General features: G+C 48.5%; 1 protein-coding gene across 2 annotated transcripts in view; it reads left to right on the top strand.

Annotated features, from left to right (window-relative positions):
• The window catches only part of TLK2 (tousled like kinase 2), a 1564653-nt gene that overhangs the window by 658628 nt on the left and 881462 nt on the right, over window positions 1–24563 (top strand). The gene's annotated exons all lie outside the window — the stretch shown is intronic.

Here is a 24563-nt window from a genome sequence, read left to right as displayed (position 1 = left end):
CAATGGCAGTGCGGCTCCCGGGACAGTAAACAATGACGCTCCGCGACTCCGGCCAATCACGGCCCACTACTGCTGATGACGCTGCGCCGCACGGGCCAATCCCGTCGCGGCGTTAGTGAGGGGGCTCGGCTCCCTCCACCAATGGGAGCGCGGCGGCTTCGTTCTTCGCCGCGGCAGCGCCTGGACCTCTAGGCAAGTTACGGGGGGGGTTCCTGGCTCCGGGCCGCGGTGGTGATTTGGCGGCAAAGGGTTTTCAAGGGCGCTGGTCCCGATGAGACCCCCCTCTCGACCTCTCCACCACGTTGGAGCGGATTTCACGAGGGGAGGCGCCACAAGCCTCCAACCCTCATAGGAAATGTGCCGATGAGCACACCGATCCCTTCCTCACGCTCCGCAGTCGAGTACACCACGCCCCCGGTCCACAACAGCACGATCTTGCAGCTGTTTTCTGGCAAAGCTTTAGGAACCTTTAGCCCTGGGTTCCCAGCAGGAGGCCAGCTCTTCTCAGGCCCTTGGAGATTCAGTAAAGACACAGCACACAGCAAAGTCTTGGTAGGTTCAAGCAGGCAGGGTCACAGCACGCAGCAAAGTCCCTTTCCCCTCTTCAGCTTTCAGTGGCCACAGCAGAACAGGTCAGCCCTTAGAGCACACAGCAAGGCAATCTTCCTTTAGTTCTCTCGCCGTCTTCCTTCCAGCAGAGGGTCCGTCTTGGTTGTAGAATTTCAGAATCTAATCTTCTGTAGTAAGGGGTCCTTTCCTTATACCCCTGAACGCCTTTGAAGTCCTTGGTGCAAGGGGATCCTTGGCTCTGGAATGTTTCTGGTGTTCTTCTTCCTGACAGCTTCAGGGCCAGAGGTGACAGTGGGTCGGCAGGGGAGTTAGCCAGCGCGGTGGTCAGGCAGGCACAGCCCAGCACTATCAGGCTCTTCTCTCTCCCCTTCCCCGTGCAACAGATGTCGCCTTTCACCCCTGGGCTGACTCCAACCCCCTCCGGGGCCCTGCAGCTCCTGTCACGCAGGCATTCCACACACAGGCCCAGGCACACAGAAAGGTTTATACAAAAGAACAGCCACTTCTAAAAATGCTATTCTCAACCCCAGGATCCAAAAACAACCTTCACCAAAAGATGTGTCATTTAATTCTGAGTTCAGGGATATCTTTCATGGATGTTCCATCTTGTTCCTATAGGGAGATAGGCTGGGATCCAATGGGACCAGCCTCCCCAGGCTACCCTAGGGAGCCCTACAGCCCTACAGCAGTGAGCACACAAAGTGGCTGCTGCTCTCTACCAGAGCATGTTACCTGCACTAGTACACGCTCTACCCTATCCATTCACTGCACCCTACCCAGGGGGGTACCTGGAGCCTTCCATAGGGGTGGCTGAGGTGCACAGACAGGGGAGGGTTAAGCCTAGCCAGTGGGGACACTGGCCAGGCTGACATGGCAGTCACTGACTGCACACAGGCCCTGCGCTGGCGGGCCTGAGTCACCTTTTAAAAGCTACTCATGTGGGTGGCGCAATCTGCGCTGCAGGCCCACTAGTAGCATTTGTCATCACCAGCCCTGGCACACACAGTGCCCTCTACTAGGGACTTCGTGGTGATACAAATATGCCAATTAGGTATACTCAATCAATATGACAATTTACAGAGGGAGCACTTACCCTCTGACACTGATCAGCAGTGGCAGAGGGTCCAAAGCATCTAAACCAGCAAAAACGAAATCCAGCACAGCATCAAAAATACATGAGTCAGAGGCAAAAAGATGGGGGAAAACCATGCCAAGGATGTCAGGTCTAACATGTGGTATGTATCTTCTCCCAAAATGGCTGTAATTTGGGGCAAGTCCATGTTAAGTGCACAAAGTCTGCATATGGTGCGGGGCATTTCGGATAAGTGTGTGGTCTGGACGGATCTATTCTGTGTGTCATGGCAGGAGTGCAGTAAACACAAGTCATGTAGGCGCTACGCCTCTCAAGAAGAGACCAGCAGATACTCCACCCACACCTGTGGTTCCTGCCAAGAAAAAGGACTGTGCAACCTCTCCTATGCACCCTTCCTCTCCTATACCTCCCTCTTCTCCTGTTTCTCCTCACATATCACCTCAAATCTCTCTCCTGTCCATTCTCCATTATCACATTCGCCTCAACACAATGATGATGAATATGATTTGGGTGGAGGGGAAGACATAGAAGAACCTGGTTCATATCCTGTAGAGGAGGGTGTGTGGAACTTTCCAAACACTAAAAATGTGTCTATGTGGGACTTTACAAACCCCCAAAACGTGCCTGACATTCCTGAGCCACAATCATACCCATCAAAACCTTCCCCTCCAGAGGATACCATTTGTTTTGGTGATCTGTTAAACAGAGCTGCTGTATACCATGGAGTCCCCATGCATTCAGATGACATTGAGGAAGATTTTCTCTTAGATACCTTTGAGCAGTCCCAGCGGTCTGCTCAAATTCTTCCTATGATTAAAGGGGTAATCAAACATGTTCCAGAGGTATTTAAAGACCCTGTACGCACTAGAATATTGAACCCCAGAATTGAGAAAAAATATAGACCCGCATCCTCAGATCCAGTCTATATTAAAGGACACCTATCACTAGACTCATTAGTTGTGTCCAATGCTAGGAAGAGGGCTAATTCTCAAACTTCTGGCGAAGCACCCCCACCTGACAAGGAATCCAAAGTAATTGATGCGTCAGGTAAAAGAATAGCTGCGCAGGCTTCAAACATATGGCGCATAGCAAATACACAAGCCCTCCTCTCTCGTTACGATAGGGCTCATTTTGATCAATTAGAGAAACTACTTGAGCACCTACCAGATCAGTATAAAGATCAAGCTACTGACCTCATACAAGAAGGCAAGTTAATATCCAATGCCTCAATAAAATACCCACTAGATGTCGCAGACACAGCATCTAAAGCTGTAAATACCTGTGAAATACTTAGAAGACATACGTGGTTACGCATTTCAGGGTTTAAACAAGTAATGCAAACTGCCATCTTAAACCAGCCATTTAATCAGTAGACACTAAATGAAAAAAGACACGGACACTGCCAAGTCTATGGGGGCTTCACAGTCCACACCAGCTAGAGGCTCCTTTTACAGAGGAGGCTCCAAACAAACTGGAGCAGACACTACCACATCTTTCAAGTCACAAACATCCTCTAACAAGGGATATGATAGAGGAGGATACAGAGGCAATAATACCAAAGGAAGAGGTCGCGGTAACAACAACAACAATCGATCCTCTTCAGCCACTAAACAATGACTTCCCTGCGCTCCCCCCACAGCATTCCACTCCTGTAGGGGGCAGACTAACACAGTTCCTGCCTGTCTGGAACTCCATTACAACATACAAGTGGGTAAGACGGATTATCCAACATGGTTACTGCCTAGAACTTACAGCAACCCCTCCATACATACCTCCCAGGCAGCGTCCAATGTCTACAGACCACCTGACTCTGCTCCAACAAGAAGTTCTGTTACTTTTACAAAAGGATGCCATTCAATTAGTTCCTTTAGAAGAACAGGGAACAGGGGTTTATTCGCTGTACTTTCTAATTCCCAAGAAGGATGGGACACTAAGGCCCTTTCACGACCTCGTGCCCCTCAACCATTACATACAATCAGATCATTTTCATATGATCACTATACAACAAGTGCTTCCACTGCTGCAACAAGGCGATTTCCTTACAGCACTAGATCTAAAGAACACCTACTTTCATATCCCCATACATCCTGCTCGCAGAAAGTATCTAAGGTTTGTACTAGAAGGACAACACTATCAGTTCAAAGTCCTTCCATTCGGAGTGACAACAGCACCGCAAGTATTCACAAAGTGCCTAGCAGTGGTAGCAGCACACCTCAGGAGACAACAAATATATGTCTTCCCTTATCTAGACGATTGGCTCATAAAAGCCAAGTCATTCAATCAGCGTATCCAACACACACATCAGACAATTCAACTTGCACAACTTAGGGTTTACGATAAACTACACCAAGTCGCACCTGCAGCCTTCGCATGTCCACTAGTATCTAGGAACTACAATAGACACGTCTACAGCCCTAGCATATTCCAGTCCAGCCAGGATGCAGAGCATTCAAGCCTTAGTCACCGCCTTTCAACACCAACAGTCTGTGCAAGCCAGGGTGTTCATGAAGCTAATAGGCATGATGGCATCTTGCATCTTCATAGTACCACACGCAAGATTGCAAATGCGCCCATTACAGGAGTGCTTAGTACAACAGTGGAACCAAGCTCAAGGTCAACTAACAGACCTGGTGTTGGTGGACAGCCGCACACATCACTCTCTGCAGTGGTGGAACACCAAAAACTTGACAAAAGTGCGGCTGTTCCTCGAGCCTGTTCCACAAGTAGTGCTCACAACAGACGCATCCCTCACAGGATGGGGAGCCCATCTCTTACATCACACAACTCAGGGTCAATGGAACAATCAACAAAAACTGTTCCATATCAACCATCTAGAGCTGCTAGCAATATTCTTAGCACTCAAGACTTTTCAACTTCAAGTACAAAACAAAGCTGTCCTAATCCGGACGGACAATATGACAGCCATGTACCATATACAAAAACAGGGGGGGGGGACACACTCTCTACAACTGTCCCAGCTCGCACAGAACATTTGGAGTTGGGCCATTCCTCAAAACATACATCTGTTAGTTGAACACCTTCCAGGGGCTCACAATCAGATAGCAGATCTGTTAAGTCGGCAGTCACAACAGATTCACGAATGGGAACTACATCCACAAGTTCTTCAGCCATTCTTCCAAAGATGGGGTAATCCACACATAGATCTGTTTGCCACCCATGAAAATGCAAAATGCCCAGCCTTCGCCGCCAGGTTTCCACACCCACTGTCCGAAGGCAATGCGATATGGATGAATTGGTCAGGCAGATTTGCGTACGCTTTTCCGCCTCTCCCACTGATTCCATTGGTGGTGCGCAAGCTCAGACAATAGTCTCTCAAACTGATCCTGGTGGCTCCACGTGGGCACGACAACCATGGTTCACCTCACTGTTAGAACTATCTCTAGTTCCACACCAAAAATTACAACTAACTTCATCCCTGTTAACACAGAACCATGGAGAAATCATACACCCAGACCCGAACCAACTGAATTTGGCGATCTGGCTCCTGAAGTCTTAGAGTTTGGTTATCTAAACCTACCACCAGACTGTATGAACATTATTAAAGGGGCTAGGAAACCCACTACCAGAGCGTGTTTCGCTGCTAATTGGAAAAGATTCGCAATATATTGCAAAAATAATCAAATTGATCCCCTGGATGCTTCCATCCAAAATATAATTTGTTACCTTTTATATCTACAAAGGTGTAATTTGGCATACTCTTCCATACGCCTGCACATTGCAGCAATTGCAGCCTATTTACAAAACAGGCAACATCTGTCTCTCTTCATAGTTCCTACAATTAAAGCGTTTATGTAAGGATTGAAAAGAATAATCCCACCCAGGTTACCACCTTCCCCTGTGTGGAACTTAAATATTGTCCTTACAATACTCATGGGACCCCCTTTCGAGCCTCTACATAAATGTGAACTGCATTTCCTAACATGGAAAACTGCTTTCCTCGTTGCCATTACCTCTCTCAGAAGAGTAAGTGAGATACAAGCTTTCACTATACAAGAACATTTTTTTCAAATATATCCTAACAAAGTGGTTCTTAGATCTAATCCAAAATTTCTTCCAAAAGTCATCTTTCGTTTTCACCTAAACCAGTCCGTAGAGTTACCGGTGTTTTTCCAAAACCCAGACTCTGTAGCGGAAAGAGCTTTACATACATTAGATGCTAAAAGAGCTCTCTTGTACTATATAGATAGAACTAAATCCTTTCGGAAGACAAAACAACTGTTTGTCGCTTTCTCTCCTCCGCACAAAGGCAACCCCATCTCTAAAGGCGGAATTGCGAGGTGGATCGTAAAGTGTATACAAATATGCTATATTAAAGCTAAACGTACATTAACAGTTCCTCCTAGAGCGCACTCCACTCGCAAACTAGGAGCCTCTATGACTTCCTCAGGAAACATACCCCTAGAGGACATATGTAAAGCAGCAACATGGTCTACACCACACACCTTCACTAAACATTATTGTGTTGAAGTGCAAGCCAAGCAGCAAGCTGCAGTAGGCCAAGCTGTCCTTAAACTCTTTTTCAAACCACTGCTACGGATACAAGCGACCACCGCTAGGGAAGACACTGCTGCACAATCGATGCTAAGTGTACAATCTGCAGCTCATATGCCTCGAACGGAAAATGCTACTTACCAGTATGCATCTTTCTTGGCATGTAGAGCTGCAGAGTTGTACACGCCCTCCCGCCTCCCCGGGACCTGTATCCGTTCCAGTTTTCATCTTACTTAGATACACACGCATGAACATCCCTTTTTTCTATGCATCTAAGCATGGAGCCGATGCAAAGCTGCAGATTGTACACTTAGCAGTAGATCGCCACCTGGTGTTGGGCTCGGATGATTGCAGGTTGTTGTCTTCTTGGAAGAAGTCTTTGTAGTCACGAGATAGGTGACTCCTCCCTTGGACAATACTGCGCATGGTCATCGACTCCATCCTCAGATTGTTTTTTTCCGCCACTGGGTTCGATGAAAGTTTTCCGCTCCGGCTAGAAAAGACTCTTTTCGGCATTTTCGAAGCGTGAAACTTTAGACAAACAACTTTCAACATTGAATAAACTTTTCGACATCACCAGCTACATCCCGGTGCGTCGACACAGGCCGTTGGGCCTATCGGCGCCGTACGGCCTACGCCTTATGGACAGAACTCCATTCAAGAGATGCCCGGTATGTTGAGCAAAGTTCCCTCATAGCGACCATCACGAGGTTTGCAACCTCTGTCTATCGCCGGAACACGACGAGTTGACCTGACAGCCTGTGCCTCCTTCCGATCGAAGAAGACCATTCGGGATCGGAGGGCCCGTCGACACGAGATGAGGAGATCAGCGCCAGCACTGGAGGCCATCTTTGAGGAGGAGATTGTCGAAGAAGACGTCTCCGAGGACGAGAACCCACTTGAAGATATCTCCGAGGACGAGGGTCCACTCGTTGCCGAGGAAGACTCGCCTGATCTCCAGATCTTATCGGGAGCAGAGGACTCGGACGATTGGATTCCATCTCGACAACCCGTGAGTACATCCGCGCCTGCACAACAGACATTGCCCAAACCAAAGGCATCGGTCAGCACTCTGCCCATAGGGCCCAGTCGAGACCGAAATTTACCCTCCGACGTCCCGCCTTCGGGCTTGGCTCCGAGGAAAAAGACGCCTTCCGGTGCCTCGGCACCGAAAAAAACACATGTGCCAATTCCACCTCCTCCATTGGCACCGAAACATCCTTCAACACCAAAGGACTCTTCGGCACCGAAGCTAACACGCCCTTCGGCGCCCAAAGACTCTTAAGCACCCAAACCTAAACAGGCATCGGTGCCGAACCCAAGAACCGTAACGGACCCGAAAGCTTTGACTCCGAAACCATCCGGTTCCAAAAATAAAGAAGGGAAGCTAGATTCCGGCGCTGCAGGCCCCACAAAACCTGTCTCCCCGCCAAAATCTTCGATAGCGGTACCAAAGACTCCAAGGCCTGATACAGACAAGCCTAAACCTCCTTCGGCACCGAAGAAATTGCCAGAGGACTCAATCACTCCTCCTAAGGAAAAAAACACTAAACAACCACTATCGGCACCGAAGAAATCGACGCAGAGGAAGATTATAGAAGAGGAATATCTGTTTAGACCAGATCCTAAACAGAAAAAAGTCTATATTAATCCAAAAACTGGACATGTGGAAGCAATTCCTCATAAGAAAAGACCAGCAGACACACCACTTCCAACTGTGGTTCCTGCCAAAAAGGATTGTGCAACTTCTCCAATGCACCCTCCCTCTCCTTCACCTTCTTCCTCTCCTAACTCTCCTTATATTGAGCCTATAACTTCTCCTGCTCAATCTCCTGCATCATCACACCACACTGACGAAGAGTATGACTTAGGTGGGGGGGGGGGATAATATACCAGAGCCACATACATACCCTTTAGATGAGGATGAAGATGTCAACCCAGAATATCCCAAAGAGGATGATGCATATAATTTCCCACCAAATAATGCACCAGACATCCCTGATACTCAGTACTACCCAACAAAACCTTCCCCTCCAGAGGATAGTACTGGGTTCAATCATCTATTAAACAGAGCTGCACTTTACCACGGAGTTCCAATGCACTCTGATGCCATTGAGGAGGATTTCTTATTAGACACTTTTGAGCAGTCATAAAGGTCTACTCAAATACTACCTATGATCAAAGGGGTCATTAAACATGCCCCAGAGATTTTTAAAGATCCAGTAAGGTGTAGGGTACTAAATCCCAGAATAGAGAAAAAGTATAGACCAGCACCAGCCGATCCAGTCTTCATTAAGGGACATTAGACTCTTTGGTAGTGTCAAATGCACGTAAAAGAGTCAATTCCCAGACTTCTGGTGACACACCCCCGCCTGACAAAGAATGAAAGATTATTGATGCGTCAGGGAAACTGATTGCTGCACAAGCAACAAACATATGGCGCATAGCAAACACACAAGCCTTACTCTCACGCTACAACAGGGCTCACTACGACCAACTAGAAAAATTAATGGAACACCTACGAGATCAATACAAAGATCAGGCAGCAGAGCTTTTACAAGAAGGCAAATTAATATCTAATGCCTCAATTAAATGCGCACTAGATGTAGCTGACACAGCATCCAGAGCAGTTAACACTAGTGTTATCCTCAGACGTCATGCATGGTTACGCATTTCAGGTTTCAAACCAGAAGTACAAACTACTATCCTGAACCAGCCCTTCAATCAGAACCAGTTGTTCGGACCAGAAGTAGATAAAACACTAGAGAAGATGAAAAAGGACACAGACACTGCTAAGTCTATGGGTGCATTACAATCCACCCAGACTAGAAGTTCTTTTCGTCACTCCTCTTATAGAGGAGGCTCCAAGCAGACCGACACAGATAACACATCATCTTTTAAAACACATACACAAACCCCCTCTAATAAAGGCTACTTTAGAGGAGGGTACAGAGGCAATAACAATAAGGGAAGATGTAGAGGTAATAACAACAACCGCTCCTCTTCCACTCCTAAACAGTGACTTCCCTCTGCCTCCCCTACAGCATTCCACTCCTGTGGGGGGCAGATTATCACAGTTCCTACCTGTCTGGAATTCCATCACAACAGACAGGTGGGTAAGACAAATTATCCAACATGGTTACTGCCTAGAACTCACAGCAACTCCCCCAAACATACCGCCCAGGCAGCGTCCAATGTCCACAGAACACATAACCCTGCTTCAATAGAAAGTTCTAGCACTTCTACAAAAAGATGCTATTCAAGTGGTCCCCTTACAGGAACAAGGAACAGGAGTCTACTCCCTGTATTTCCTAATTCCCAAAAAGGACGGGACATTAAGACCGATTCTCGACCTCAGGCCCCTAAATCACTACATACAATCGGATCATTTTCACATGATCACTTTACAACAAGTACTCCCATTACTAGAACAGGGAGACTTTCTTACAACACTAGACCTAAAGGACGCCTATTTTCATGTTCTTATACATCCTGCGCACAGGAAGTATCTAAGATTTGTCATACAAGGACAACACTATCAGTTCAAAGTCCTACCATTCGGGGTCACAACAGCACCACGAGTGTTTACAAAGTGCTTAGCAGTAGTAGCAGCACATCTCAGAAGACAACAAATACATGTCTTCCCTTACCTCGACGACTGGCTCATAAAAGCAAGATCGTTCAACCAGTGTGTACAACACACAAAACAAACAATACAAACATTACACGACTTAGGGTTTACAATAAACTACACCAAGTCGCACCTAGAGCCTTCGCACGTTCACCAATATCTAGGAGCTACCATAGACACATCGGCAGCTCTAGCGTATCCCAGTCAAGCCAGGATTCAAAGCATTCAGAGCTTAGTCTCCCTTTTTCAATGCCAGAACTCTCTTCAAGCTAGAGTGTTCATGAAACTAATAGGCATGATGGCGTCTTGCATCTTCATAGTTCCTCACGCAAGACTGCAAATGCGCCCACTACAAGAATGTCTAGCACAACAGTGGAATCAGGCTCAAGGTCAGCTCACAGACCTGGTGTTGGTGGACAGCCGTACATATCCCTCTCTGCAATGGTGGAACACCAAAAACTTGACAAAGGGACGGCCGTTCCTAGACCCTGTTCCACAAATAGTGCTCACGACAGATGCATCCCTCACAGGATGGGTAGCCCATCTCCTGCACTATACCACTCAAGGCCAATGGAACAGCCAACAAAAACTGTTCCGCATTAATCATTTAGAGTTGCTAGCGATTTTCCTAGCACTAAGGACTTTTCAAGTACAAGTACAAAACAAAGCTGTTCTAATCCGGACAGACAATATGACAGCTATGTATTATATACAAAAACAGGGGGGGACACACTCTCTGCAACTGTCCCCAGCTTGCACAGAATATTTGGAGATGGGCCATCCCTCAAAACATACACCTGACTGTAGAACACCTTCCAGGAATTCACAATCAGATAGCAGATCTGTTGAGTCGTCAGTCACAACAGATTCACGAATGGGAGTTGCACCCACAGGTTCTCCAACCATTTTTCCAAGGGTGGGGGCAGCCACAAATAGATCTGTTTGCCACCCACGAAAACACAAAATGCCCAACCTTGGCCGCCAGGTTTCCACACCCACGGTCGGAGGGTAATGCAATATGGATGAACTGGTCAGGCAGATTTGCGTACACTTTTCCGCCTCTCCCACTCATTCCACTAGTAGTACGCAAGCTCAGACAACAGTCTCTCAAACTAATACTAGTGGCCCCCACATGGGCACGTCAGCCGTGGTTCACCACGCTACTAGATCTCTCACTGGTTCCACATCAGAAATTACGGCTCACGCATCCCTGTTAACACAGAACCATGGAGAAATAAGGCACCCAGAACCAAGCCAACTGAATTTGGCGATCTGGCTCCTGAGGTCTTAGAGTTTGGCTACTTAAACTTACCACCAGACTGTATGAATATAATTAAAGAAGCTAGAAGACCCACCACTAGAGCATGTTATGCTGCTAAGTGGAAAAGATTTGCAATATACTGTAACAACAATCACATTGATCCATTGGATGTTTCCATCCAAAATATTATTTGCTACCTTCTACACCTACAAAGGTCCAACTTGGCTTATTCTTCTTTACGACTGCATCTAGCAGCAATTGCAGCCTATTTACAAAATAGACAGCATCTATCTCTCTTTAGAGTACCTGCGATAAAATAATTTATGGAAGGATTAAAACGAATAATCCCACCTAGGTTACCACCTGCACCAGTATGGAACCTAATCATGGTCCTTACAAGACTTATGGGTCCCCCTTTTGAGCCTTTACACAAGTGTGAACTGCAATTCTTAACATGGAAGACTGCCTTCCTTGTTGCCATCACCTCTCAGAAGAGTTAGTGAAATACAAGCATTCACAATAGAAGAACCATTTTTTCAGATACACCCTAACAAAGTGGTTCTTAGACCCAGTCCAAAATTCCTGCCAAAAGTGATTACTCCTTTTCACCTTAACCAATCAGTAGAGTTACCAGTGGTTTTTCAAAAACCAGACTCTGTTGCAGAAAGGGCTTTACACACCTTAGATGTTAGAAGAGCTCTTTTATACTACACAGACAGGACTAAATCCTTCAGAAAGACAAAACAACTATTTGTATCTTTCTCTTCCCCACACAAAGGCAATCCCATATCTAAAGGAGGAATTGCCAGATGGATTGTAAAGTGTATTCAAATATGCTATCAAAAAGCTAAACGTACACTAACAGTTCCTCCTAGAGCGCACTCCACTCGCAAACTAGGAGCCTCTATGGCTTTCTTAGGAAACATACCACTAGAGGACATATGTAAGGCAGCAACATGTTCTACCATACACACCTTCACTAAACACTATTGTGTTGACGTGCAAGCCAAGCAGCAAGCTGCAGTAGGCCAAGCTGTCCTTAAAACACTATTTCAGTATGCTGCAACGGATACAAGCGACCACCGCTAGGGGAGACACTGCTGCACAAGCATTGCTAAGTGTACAATCTGCAGCTCATATGCCTCGAACGGAATATGCTACTTACCAGTGTGCATCTGTTCTTGGCATGTAGAGCTGCAGAGTTGTACACGTCCTCCCGCCTCCCCAGGACTTGTATCCGTTCCAGTACTCATCTTACTTGGATGCACACGCATGGACATCCTTTCTCTTTACTTCTACTAACTCCATCATTTCCCATCATGGCGAAAAACAATCTGAGGATGGAGTCGATGACCATGAGCAGTATTGTCCAAGGGAGGAGTCACCTATCTCGTGACTACAAAGACTTCTTCCAAGAAGACAACAACCAGCAATCATCCGAGCCCAACACCAGGTGGCGATCTATTGCTAAGTGTACAACTCTGCAGCTCTCCATGCCAAGAACAGATGCATACTGGTAAGTAGCATATTCCTTTCCTTCCCTTTTGGCCAGTAGTAATTAAAGGAATGCTAATCTCCTCACTTTTTTAGGAAAGTTGACCGTGTAGCCTAGTAGAGCTATGTCCGGAGTGAGAACAAGGGTTAAAGTAGTCATGTTGCTCTGTGTGGTATGTATCTTCTCCCAAAATGGCTGTAATTTGGGGCAAGTCCATGTTAAGTGCACAAAGTCTGCATATGGTGCGGGGCATTTCGGATAAGTGTGTGGTCTGGACGGATCTATTCTGTGTGTCATGGCAGGAGTGCAGTAAATACGGCGGAGGAATTTGAAATGTAGCATCTTATGCCGACTGTTAAGAGAGACTTCCTTCGTCCCCGCGCAGCATTTCGTCCATTGTTCGTCTGTGATGGTGTGGCCTGGATCTCACACCCACGCAGTTTGAACCTCTTCATCCCCCACCTGTCTCGCATTAGCACATGTTTTGTATAGTTTGGAAATGAGATGTGTACCTGTTAAGCTTTCAATGATCAATGTGAGTGGCGCGAAGGACTCCGGTTCGATTGGGAAAATGGGCAGTTAGGCGCGTAGAGCAGAGCGGATATGCCCTAATATAAAATTATCCAGAACAGAGAGAGTTTGAAATCGGGCGTCCTCAGTGACCGAGACGATGTGCTCAGCTGGGTATAGATTCCCCAGTTTTGTAATGTTAAATTGATTCAGTGTGCGTTGTACCAATTTTGTCTCATGTTATAGGCAACCAGGCAGGGTTGAGAAGGGGTAAGGCTGAAGAATATAGTGTGGTGGCACCAACGAGCCTCCTCAACTTATCCCATGCCCAACTAGTGGTAGAGAAAGTCTGAATGTTGTGAGGGTCTCTAGGAATTCCCTTTGGAAGTACAGTGGTTAGTTTTTGGGGTAAAACTAAATCTGCTTCATGTCGTAGACATGGGATTTTAGCGTCTGGGTGGTACAATGCATATGCTTAGCAGCACTGGACTACCAAGTAGTACAATCGAGGATCAGGGACACAAACACTCCCATGTTGTAAGGAAGGGTATGCGCCTGCCAGCGGACACTTTGCCAGGTTTAGGGAAAAGAATAATGACCGCCTCTCATAGTGTAGCGGCAGTACCTGCCTCTCAAGCTCTTCAACGTAAACCTCTATCAACTGCGGCGCCAGGAGGTCTTTGTAGGCCTTATAGAAGTCCCCGGTGAAACTGTCTAATCCAGGGGCCGAGGAGCCCTTGAGAGCATCAATCGCTCCAAGTACATCCGCCTCAGATATAGGCTCTGCTAAGAAAGCTTGAATATTCTTCTCTAAATATACCATCGCAATTTCGGACAAATAGTCTTCTTGAGCTGAATGATCGCTTCCTAGTTTAGAAGAGTATAGAGCTGTGAAATATTCTATGAACTCATCACAAATTTCTGAGGTGAAAGATAGTATGTGAGTTGTGGACGATAATATGAGAGTATTGGACGATCGGATTTCGATAATTTAAGACCTGCTGTACGATTGGCGGAGCATTTGTGCCAACACCCATCCAGGTTGTTCAGCTTCTCCGCACCGTCTTGCAGACTGGTATTTGCCCAAGTATAAAAGCTTCCTTCACGCTGCTTGACAAAATTCAACTAGTAGAGTCAATGGTTTGCCCTCTGTATTTGGGTCTGGAGCATGTAATGTTGCGGTGTCTAAGACAGCGAGCTCGTGCTCAATGCGCGTCAGTGTGTTACGCTAGTCTTTTAAGTACTCCGGCATGCTTGGCGATGCAGACACCTCTAATGTATGCCTTGAAGCCCTCCTATAAGACAACCCAAGTGTAGGAGAGTAGGGTCTGCAATCCTATGATCACCCAGATTTTTGCTTTTTGCTGCACTGGTTTACGACTTTCCCTGGCTGTGGGCCTGCTAATCAGACCCACAGCCTAGCTGTTCTCTCTATCCAAATTGTACTCAGGTACTGAATTGGCACTGGGCCCTCTCCAAGTCCCTGTACCCAGGGCTGAGGTGTACCCAGAAGTCTCCCAGGGGCTGAAGCATGTATTATGCCACCCCTGGGCTGACTAACTAAACTGACACAACTGGCTGCACGACAGCTGGGGCAAGGTGGTGTACTCACCCTTTGCTTTAGATATAGTATACCTATATCTAACCCTAAAATGGACACACAGATCCCCTATCAGTCACTCCTATGGCAGGCCTTAACAATCCTGAAGGCAGAGTGCTTGGAATCGTGTGAGATGGTGCTCTGGCATGAGCTGAGCCTGTCTGCGGCTTTCGGGATCCATCCCTTAGCCGTTTCCATGATATCGCATACCATATACTCTTAAGTGCATTATAATCCTCGCGGTTATATGCCAACTCTGGTATCGCTTTATCAAAACATGTCGAGTAAGGTGTCATACGAATTGGAATACTAACCCCTCGCCAATTCTGGCGACGGGGTTAGCATTCCACCCTTCTAGAGGGACACGACATGTATGTAACCCCTAACCCCGGTTAAAGTCAGACAGAGCCTTAGCATCCACAAAATGGATGCTGCCACCGAGACACAAGTCTGCCCTCCTGCTGCTGGGAGTCCTCCCAGAGCAGGAGATAAGGACAAAGGGTTTCCTGCCAGGGGCGGTGCCAGCACCGTCCCAGACAGGATTTTGTGTATTGTAGGTAGGCAGGGCTTCAGAGGAAGGTGACTGCACGTGGCACCCCGGTGCTAACTGTGCATAGGCTGGCTTGAACCAGTTCCAGGGACACTCCAGACCCTGTGCTGGGGAAAAGCCCGCCAAGGAAGTGGGTGTAACCACCCCCCTCCTAGTCCCACCCCTAGGGCAGGACTTAGTCGCGTGCCAGCCCCTTTTTACAGGATAAAGGTAGGAACTGGCCCCCTTCCAAATCAGATCATCTTTGAATCCTGAAACTACTTTCCACGAAAGGAACTCAAGACTTCTTCCTAAGATTTCTCCCTTGTGACTAAGGAGTAGTCACCCTGCATCCGCAGGCACCATCTTAAGAACACTGCGGTCTGCTGCAAGTCTCTCCTCCGGATCAAGACTGCCCAGCTCGACGAGAACCGGCTTCCCTGGCACCTCTGACCTCTACCTGCATCATCAGTCACGCTGAGATTCGTGGGTGTGACGAGACCTCGAGGGACCGGCCATCTTCAAGACTGCACGACTTCTTTCCAGCAAGCCCGCCGAGTAATTTCCTGGTGAGTGCTTTGGGGTCCGAGAAGCCCCGACCCTGAGCAGCTCCAGCACCGAAGTGCAGCCTCCCAGCATCTCCACGATCTGCGTGGGGCCCTTCTGCTTTTTGCTACTCACCGCGTTGTTTGGCTACTAGCCCGCTGGCTTGTGGCCTTCTGAACGACGCCCGACGACATTTCTGCTGCTGGTCTGGTTGCTCCAGGCTGGCCCTTGCTCCCTTCCAAAAGAGGAGCACCCCGGACCCTCCTGGTCCACTCAAGACGCCATTTTGAGTCCACCGCGTGGGCTTGAATTAGCCAAGGCTTGTTGCCCAATCCTGGGTAACTTCGACGCCGACAGCTTCATCCATGGTGGGACAGCTCGCCTCTCCATCCTGGTCGCCGACAACGCCTCCTGGTCCGTGAGATCTGCAGAGCCAGCGTCGCCCACTCACCTAGTCGAGGTGACTTCGCCCGGTGCCATCCTGGTGCCCACTTAATCACTGGCTAGTGATTCAAGAACTTGGTCCCCTCTGCTTTCAGGTTTTCTTCTTCCTTGATCCAGGCTTGGATCCATCGAACTTTTCTTCACTGGTCGCCTGCCAGCAACTTCCTTCTTCCAGGCTCCTGGTCCGGCAACGAGATCCCCGACGTCTTTTCAGACCTATGCAGCTGCAGCCCCTGGGCTAGGTAACTTCGGCACTTCGGTGTCCCAGCATAGCCTCACTATCCTAGGGTCAGGATCCACTGTCGTTTTCTTCCTACCAGGTCGGGTTCGCCCGTGAACACTAACTTTGCCTTTACTAGCCTCCATAGACTTTGTCCCGCATCCCGCGTGAGAGTGCACACTCTGCACCCGAGTCCCCTAGGTCTCCTAGAAGTAATCTAACGATTCCCTCCTAGTCAAGTCCTAGCGATTCCAAAGCCTATTAGTACTGTACTTACCTGCTAGTAATTTCGCATTCCACTTTTAAAGTATATGGTTTTTCGTGCCCCTCGGGCATTTGTGTATAACGTGCTAACTTAAGTATTTTCGTAAGAGTTTTGTTGTGTGCCTAGCACCCTGTCCTCATAAAGAGTACAGGGTTGTTGTGATTCTAATAAATACACTGTTTATTTTCATAACACTTGTGTGGTGTCCTTTCACTGGGTGTTCAAGGGGTAATGTGATGGTAAAACAGCTGGCTTAACACGCCCTCTAGAGTCTTAGCCTTAGACTGCTCGTATCCATGCTACTAGGATAGCTGGTCTATAAGGTTGACTTACAACCAATCATCAATAAGGGTTGTTTGGACTGATATATAGTGATCACTAGAATAGTGAACACTGCACATCAGGCCAACTTCTCACATTGGTGAGCAGCGGTTGGGATTTGAGCTTGCTGTTGTTTTACCACACATGCCCTAAGAATATCTTGTGAAAGATCACATAAGTACTAAAGGTACATATAACTTAGCTTAGAATACTCTGAGTTCTACTGAACCAGCTGTTGTAGCTCCTAGGGCCTAGCACACCCTAAACTACAACTCTAGCAAGGGATCAGTAGGCAAACATATAGTGTAGGTAAGTGCACCACTTACACCTCACTAGAAAAGCATGTCTACCCAGGGAGATTCTACTGAGACTCCCCTGGTCAGTGTTGACCCTCCACAGGTCACTTCAAGATATGCAGCTCTCAGTTTCCAGGAGATGAGACAGATCTGTGTCTCCAGAAAACTGAAGCAGGGGTCTAACCCCACCATTCCCTTTCTGATAGGTCTCTTAGAGACATATGATGCCAGAAAGCTTTCTCAGTTACATGAGAACATGCCAGCCTTAGAGGGAACCTCTGGGGATCCAGATCTCCCCAACATTGCTACTGCAGTTGAGGAGGAGGATCAAGAGGAACTCTCTGGGGATGCGGTAGACAAAGGTCTTGAGGTAGTCAGAAGGCTAACCAGGGCCAACTTAGACTTACTTGGGCTAGGATCGGGGGGACCCCCAGTACTAACCCGAAGTGGGCCTAACCTTGGGGTTAGGAGAGATAGATCTCTTTCTAGGGACTCCAATAGATCTCTGCACTCTAATGCCTCTTCTCAGGGGAGAAGGAATCCTCCACAGAGGAGATTTACTTCCCCTCAGAGAAGGGAGCATGAAGCTAGGATGAGACAAGCTGAACTGAGGATTGAAAGGGAAGAAATTGCCCTGGCCAAAGAGAAGCTTGCCCTGGCAAGAGAGCAGCAGATGAGTGGGTTAGCTCCCACTGGTGGCAGCAATCTCCCAAGAGATAGAGAGAAGGGTTTAGATACTAAACACCTGACTAAAATAGTGCCCCCTTTAAGCAAGGGGATGATATCCAGAAATGGATGGCTGCTCTGGAGAGGGCCTGCACTGTGCAGTGCATTCCCCAGAGTCAGTGGGCAGCTATACTGTGGCTCTCCTTTGATGGTAAAGGTAGAGATAAGCTCCTCACTACAAGAGTGGAGGATGCTAATGATTACCAGGTCCTGAAAAATGCACTGGTTGATGGGTTTGGCTTAACCACTGAGCAGTACAGGTTGCTGTTCAGAGACACCCAGAAAACTCAGTCTCAGGACTGGTCTGACTTTGTTGATTGTGCCACTAAGGCTTTGGAAGGCTGGCTACTGGGTAGTAAGGTTACTGATTTCAAGGGATTGTATAATCTAATTATGAGAGAGCAAGTCTTAAATAATTGTCAGAACCAGTTATTACACCAGCACCTGGTAGACTCTGATCTGACCTCTCCACAAGAATTGGGTAAGAGGGCAGACAAATGGGTCAGAACCAGGATTAGGCCCAAGAACCAAGGTGGTGACCAGAAAAAGGAATCAACCAAGCCTCAAGAGAAGGGTGGGAATAAATCTACAGATCAAACCACATCAGGGCCCCAAAAATCCTCTGAGGGGGGTGGGTCCCAGAATCCTTCCAACAACCAGAAGAAACCTTATTGTTATCCCTGTAAACAGGTGGGTCATTTAAAAACTGACAGCAGTTGCCCAAAGAATAACAATAAGGAAAACATACCCCCAAGTAACATTCCCAAACCTCCTGTTACTACTCGTAGTAATCCCCCAGGTGGTGGGAGTGCCCCCAAGAATTTGGGTGCATTTACTTTGGGAGTTCCTGGGGACTCTGGCCTAACCAGGTCCCCTGACTTAGATACTCTTGTCTGTGAGACTGGCATGGGGTTTGCCAACTTCACAACTTGTCCCAACACTTTGGGCAAGTACAGACAGGAGCCCCTCATCAATGGTATAAAAGTTGAGGCCTATAGAGATACAGGGGCTAGCATCACTATGGTGACTGAGAGTCTAGTCCCCTCAAGGCAACTTTTACCTGGTGCCACATACCAGGTGACCAATATTGATGGAGTGCAGAGAGATCATCCCATGGCAGTGGTCAATCTCAGCTGGGGAGGTGTCACTGGCCACAAGAGAGTGGCAGTGTCACCAAACTTGCCTGTAGATTGCCTACTGGGGAATGATTTGGAGCTCTCAGCCTGGGCTGAAGTAGAGCAAGAAACCCATTCTAAAATGGTAAATACCCATGGTAAGGTTAGTGGGGCAGTGATAGCCACAGCCCCAGTCCAAGATGTCCTCCCTGAACAGGTCAGGAGGGTTGTGCCAGTCACAACCCAATCTCAGACAACTTCCTTCCCAGAACAGGTTGTCAAGGCTGTCATGGTAACAGCCCACACCCAAACTGAGCCCCCTCCTGAAAAGGTTGGGAGAGTTGTGATGGCCACAGCTCAAACTCAGACAGATGATAGTGTTGTGAAGCCTGAAACTATGGATCACTCCACTCAGACAGAGAGCATTGAGGAGGAAGAGAAATCTCCCTCCCACCAGACTTTAGGAAAAGATCAGCCTCCTCAGGGAACTGATCTGACCCCTTGTGAAGAAACTGCCACAGAGGTAGTCAGGCCTAGCCTGGCAGGACCCCTGATGTCAGTGGACCCTTCCAAGATGGGACCCAGTCTGGAGCAGGTAACCTGCCCCTCTCTACCCTGCCTCAGTCAGCCCAGGGCTGTAGAGGTCAGGGAGGCCAGTGGTGGACCCCAAAGGGCCCCCTGTCCAAAAGAACCCCCCAATCAGCAGATTAAGGGCACTGAAGCTAGTAGTCCTAGCCAAGTGAAAATAAAACAAACTCCTGAGGGATCCCCCTTAAATTTAGTTAGGGACCTCCCACAGATGGACACTGTTGGACACAGCCAAACTTGGGACCTGAGGGCCCCAGACCTGACCTGTCCCTTCAGTAAGCCAAACAGAGGGACCCAACCTCCAGCTGTAGGTAGCCAGAGGTTGACCCTGAGAGCCCAAAACAACTCAGTCTTGGAAAGAAAGGCCTCTATGGTGGATAGTGATTGGAGGAAGCTGAGCCCAAAATTAGTGGAGCCTCACTTCAGTACTCCATTTCAGCACCAGCCTTTTACTTTGCCAAAACACACCACAGGTAGATATTCCCTATGGTGGAGACCCTCAGACACCCTTAGGGTGAGGGATTGCTTAGTGGACCATGAGATTGGGGGTAACCATGCCAGTGCTGGTACTTCCTTATATGGCCACTCAGGCAATATAGGCTTACCTGGCAAGGCTAGCCTTATCTCCTTTCGTTTGGGGGGGGGGGGTTATGTAGGAAGGTAGATCCCTGACTATGGTTGCCCCCAACTTTTTGCCTGGTGTTTTGCTGGTTTTCTGACTTAGTTGACCTGGGGCCCTGCTATTCAGGACCCCAGGCCTACTGCTCTCTCTGTAAAATGGATTCCATGTACCTTAGGTACATATCTAAATTGGATACTGAGTCACCTTATCAGTCCCTGTACCCAGGGCTGAGGTGTACCCAGAAGTCTCCCAGGGGCTGAAGCATGTATTATGCCACCCCTGGGCTGACTTACTAAACTGACACAACTGGCTGCACGACAGCTGGGGCAAGGTGGTGTACTCACCCTTTGCTTTAGATATAGTATACCTATATCTAACCCTAAAATGGACACACAGATCTCCTATCAGTCACTCCTATGGCAGGCCTTAACAATCCTGAAGGCAGAGTGCTTGGAATCGTGTGAGATGGTGCTCTGGCATGAGCTGAGCCTGTCTGCGGCTTTCGGGATCCATCCCTTAGCCGTTTCCATGATATCGCATACCATATACTCTTAAGTGCATTATAATCCTCGCGGTTATATGCCAACTCTGGTATCGCTTTATCAAAACATGTCGAGTAAGGTGTCATACGAATTGGAATACTAACCCCTCGCCAAATCTGGCGACGGGGTTAGCATTCCACCCTTCTAGAGGGACACGACATGTATATAGCCTGTAACCCCGGTTAAAGTCAAACAGAGCCTCAGCTCCACAAAATGGATGCTGCCACCGAGACACAAGTCTGCCCTCCTGCTGCTGGGAGTCCTCCCAGAGCAGGAGATAAGGACAAAGGGTTTCCTGCCAGGGGCGGTGCCAGCACCGTCCCAGACAGGGTTTTGTGTATTGTAGGTAGGCAGGGCTTTAGAGGAAGGTGACTGCACGTGGCACCCCGGTGCTCACTGTGCATAGGCTGGCTGGAACCAGTTCCAGGGTCACTCCAGACCCTGTGCTGGGGAAAAGCCCGCCAAGGAAGTGGGTGTAACCACCCCCCTCCTAGTCCCACCCCTAGGGCAGGACTTAGTCGCGTGCCAGCCCCTTTTTACAGGATAAAGGTAGGAACTGGCCCCCTTCCAAATCAGATCATCTTTGAATCCTGAAACTACTTTCCACGAAAGGAACTCAAGACTTCTTCCTAAGATTTCTCCCTTGTGACTAAGGAGTAGTCACCCTGCATCCGCAGGCACCATCTTAAGAACACTGCGGTCTGCTGCAAGTCTCTCCTCCGGATCAAGACTGCCCAGCTCGACGAGAACCGGCTTCCCTGGCACCTCTGACCTCTACCTGCATCATCAGTCACGCTGAGATTCGTGGGTGTGACGAGACCTCGAGGGACCGGCCATCTTCAAGACTGCACGACTTCTTTCCAGCAAGCCCGCCGAGTAATTTCCTGGTGAGTGCTTTGGGGTCCGAGAAGCCCCGACCCTGAGCAGCTCCAGCACCGAAGTGCAGCCTCCCAGCATCTCCACGATCTGCGTGGGGCCCTTCTGCTTTTTGCTACTCACCGCGTTGTTTGGCTACTAGCCCGCTGGCTTGTGGCCTTCTGAACGACGCCCGACGACATTTCTGCTGCTGGTCTGGTTGCTCCAGGCTGGCCCTTGCTCCCTTCCAAAAGAGGAGCACCCCGGACCCTCCTGGTCCACTCAAGACGCCATTTTGAGTCCACCGCGTGGGCTTGAATTAGCCAAGGCTTGTTGCCCAATCCTGGGTAACTTCGACGCCGACAGCTTCATCCATCGTGGGACAGCTCGCCTCTCCATCCTGGTCGCCGACAACGCCTCCTGGTCCGTGAGATCTGCAGAGCCAGCGTCGCCCACTCACCTAGTCGAGGTGACTTCGCCCGGTGCCAACCTGGTGCCCACTTAATCACTGGCTAGTGATTCAAGAACTTGGTCCCCTCTGCTTTCAGGTTTTCTTCTTCCTTGATCCAGGCTTGGATCCATCGAACTTTTCTTCACTGGTCGCCTGCCAGCAACTTCCTTCTTCCAGGCTCCTGGTCCGGCAACGAGATCCCCGACGTCTTTTCAGACCTATGCAGCTGCAGCCCCTGGGCTAGGTAACTTCGGCACTTCGGTGTCCCAGCATAGCCTCACTATCCTAGGGTCAGGATCCACTGTCGTTTTCTTCCTACCAGGTCGGGTTCGCCCGTGAACACTAACTTTGCCTTTACTAGCTCCCATAGACTTTGTCCCGCATCCCGCGTGAGAGTGCACACTCTGCACCCGAGTCCCCTAGGTCTCCTAGAAGTAATCTAACGATTCCCTAATCAAGTCCTAGCGATTCCAAAGCCTATTAGTACTGTACTTACCTGCTAGTAATTTCGCATTCCACTTTTAAAGTATATGGTTTTTCGTGCCCCTCGGGCATTTGTGTATAACGTGCTAACTTAAGTATTTTCGTAAGAGTTTTGTTGTGTGCCTAGCACCCTGTCCTCATAAAGAGTACAGGGTTGTTGGGATTCTAATAAATACACTGTTTATTTTCATAACACTTGTGTGGTGTCCTTTCACTGGGTGTTCAAGGGGTAATGTGATGGTAAAACAGCTGGCTTAACACGCCCTCTAGAGTCTTAGCCTTAGACTGCTCGTATCCATGCTACTAGGATAGCTGGTCTATAAGGTTGACTTACAACCAATCATCAATAAGGGTTGTTTGGACTGATATATAGTGATCACTAGAATAGTGAACACTGCACATCAGGCCAACTTCTCACAACAGGCTTGTCTCACACTTTCACTGGCCCCATATGAATGAGAATACCAAGGAGTTTTGTCGCTCCTGTGTCACTTGCCAAGCCAGTGGTAAGTCAGGTGGCACAACAAAGGCCCCCCTCATACCACTACCTGTGGTGGGGGTCCCCTTTGAAAGAGTGGGGATTGACATTGTTGGTCCAATGGAACCCCAGACAGCATCAGGGCACAAGTTTATACTGGTGGTAGTGGATCATGCCACCAGGTATCCTGAAGCTATTCCACTTAGGACCACTACAGCACCTGTAGTGGCAAGGGCCCTAGTTGGAGTGTTCTCCAGAGTGGGCTTCCCTAAGGAGGTTGTTTCTGACAGAGGTACAAACTTCATGTCAGGATATCTGACTGCAATGTGGAAGGAGTGTGGTGTGAACTACAAGTTCACCACACCCTACCACCCACAATGCAATGGGGTTGTTGAGAGATTCAACAGGACCCTCAAAGGGATGATTCATGGGCTACCTGAAACTCTTAGGAGAAGATGGGATGTCCTGATCCCCTGCCTCTTGTTTGCTTACAGAGAGGTCCCACAGAAGGGGGTTGGCTACAGCCCTTTTGAGCTTCTGTATGGGCATCCTGTAAGAGGACCCCTGTGTTTGGTGAAGGAAGGATGGGAGAGACCTCTCAAAAAGCCTGCAACCAACATAGTGGACTATGTACTTGGTCTCCGCTCCAGGATGGCTGAGTATATGGAGAAGGCATCTAAAAACCTGGAGGCCAGCCAAGAACTTCAAAAAGCTTGGCATGACCAAAAGGCTGTTCTGACTGTGTACCAGCCAGGACAGAAGGTGTGGGTGCTGGAGCCAGTGGCCCCAGCAGCTCTGAAAGACAAATGGTCTGGGCCCCACACCATCATTGAGCAAAAGGGAGAGGTTACCTACTTGGTGGACCTTGGAACTCCCAGGAGCCCTCTCAGAGTGCTCCATGTTAACAGGCTCAAGGCATATGTTGACAGGAAGGACATGAGCTTGCTCATGGCCACAGATGAGGGACAGGAGGAAGAGAGTGACCCTCTCCCAGACCTGCTCACTTAGAATCCTGATGATGGATCAGTTGATGGTGTTGTCTTTTGTGGCAGCCTCACTGAACATCAGCAACAGGATTGCAGGCAAGTCCTGCAATCCTTCAGACATATGTTCTCTCTGACCCCCAGCCAAACTGATTGGTGTACCCATGATGTTGACACTGGAGACAGTCTGCCTGTCAAGAGTAAAATCTACAGACAGCCTGATCATGTTAGAGACTGCATCAAAACTGAAGTGCAGAAAATGTTGGAGCTGGGAGTCATTGAGCCCTCAGATAGCCCTTGGGCTAGCCCAGTAGTTCTAGTGCCAAAGCCTCACACCCAGGGTGGTAAGAAAGAGATGAGGTTTTGCGTAGACTACAGAGGCCTCAATGCAGTCACTAAGACTGATGCCCACCCAATACCAAGAGCA

Source organism: Lissotriton helveticus, chromosome 5_1 (assembly GCF_964261635.1).
Source record: "Lissotriton helveticus chromosome 5_1, aLisHel1.1, whole genome shotgun sequence".
NCBI lineage: Eukaryota > Metazoa > Chordata > Amphibia > Caudata > Salamandridae > Lissotriton > Lissotriton helveticus.
This window is presented reverse-complemented; position numbering and strand designations above follow the sequence as displayed.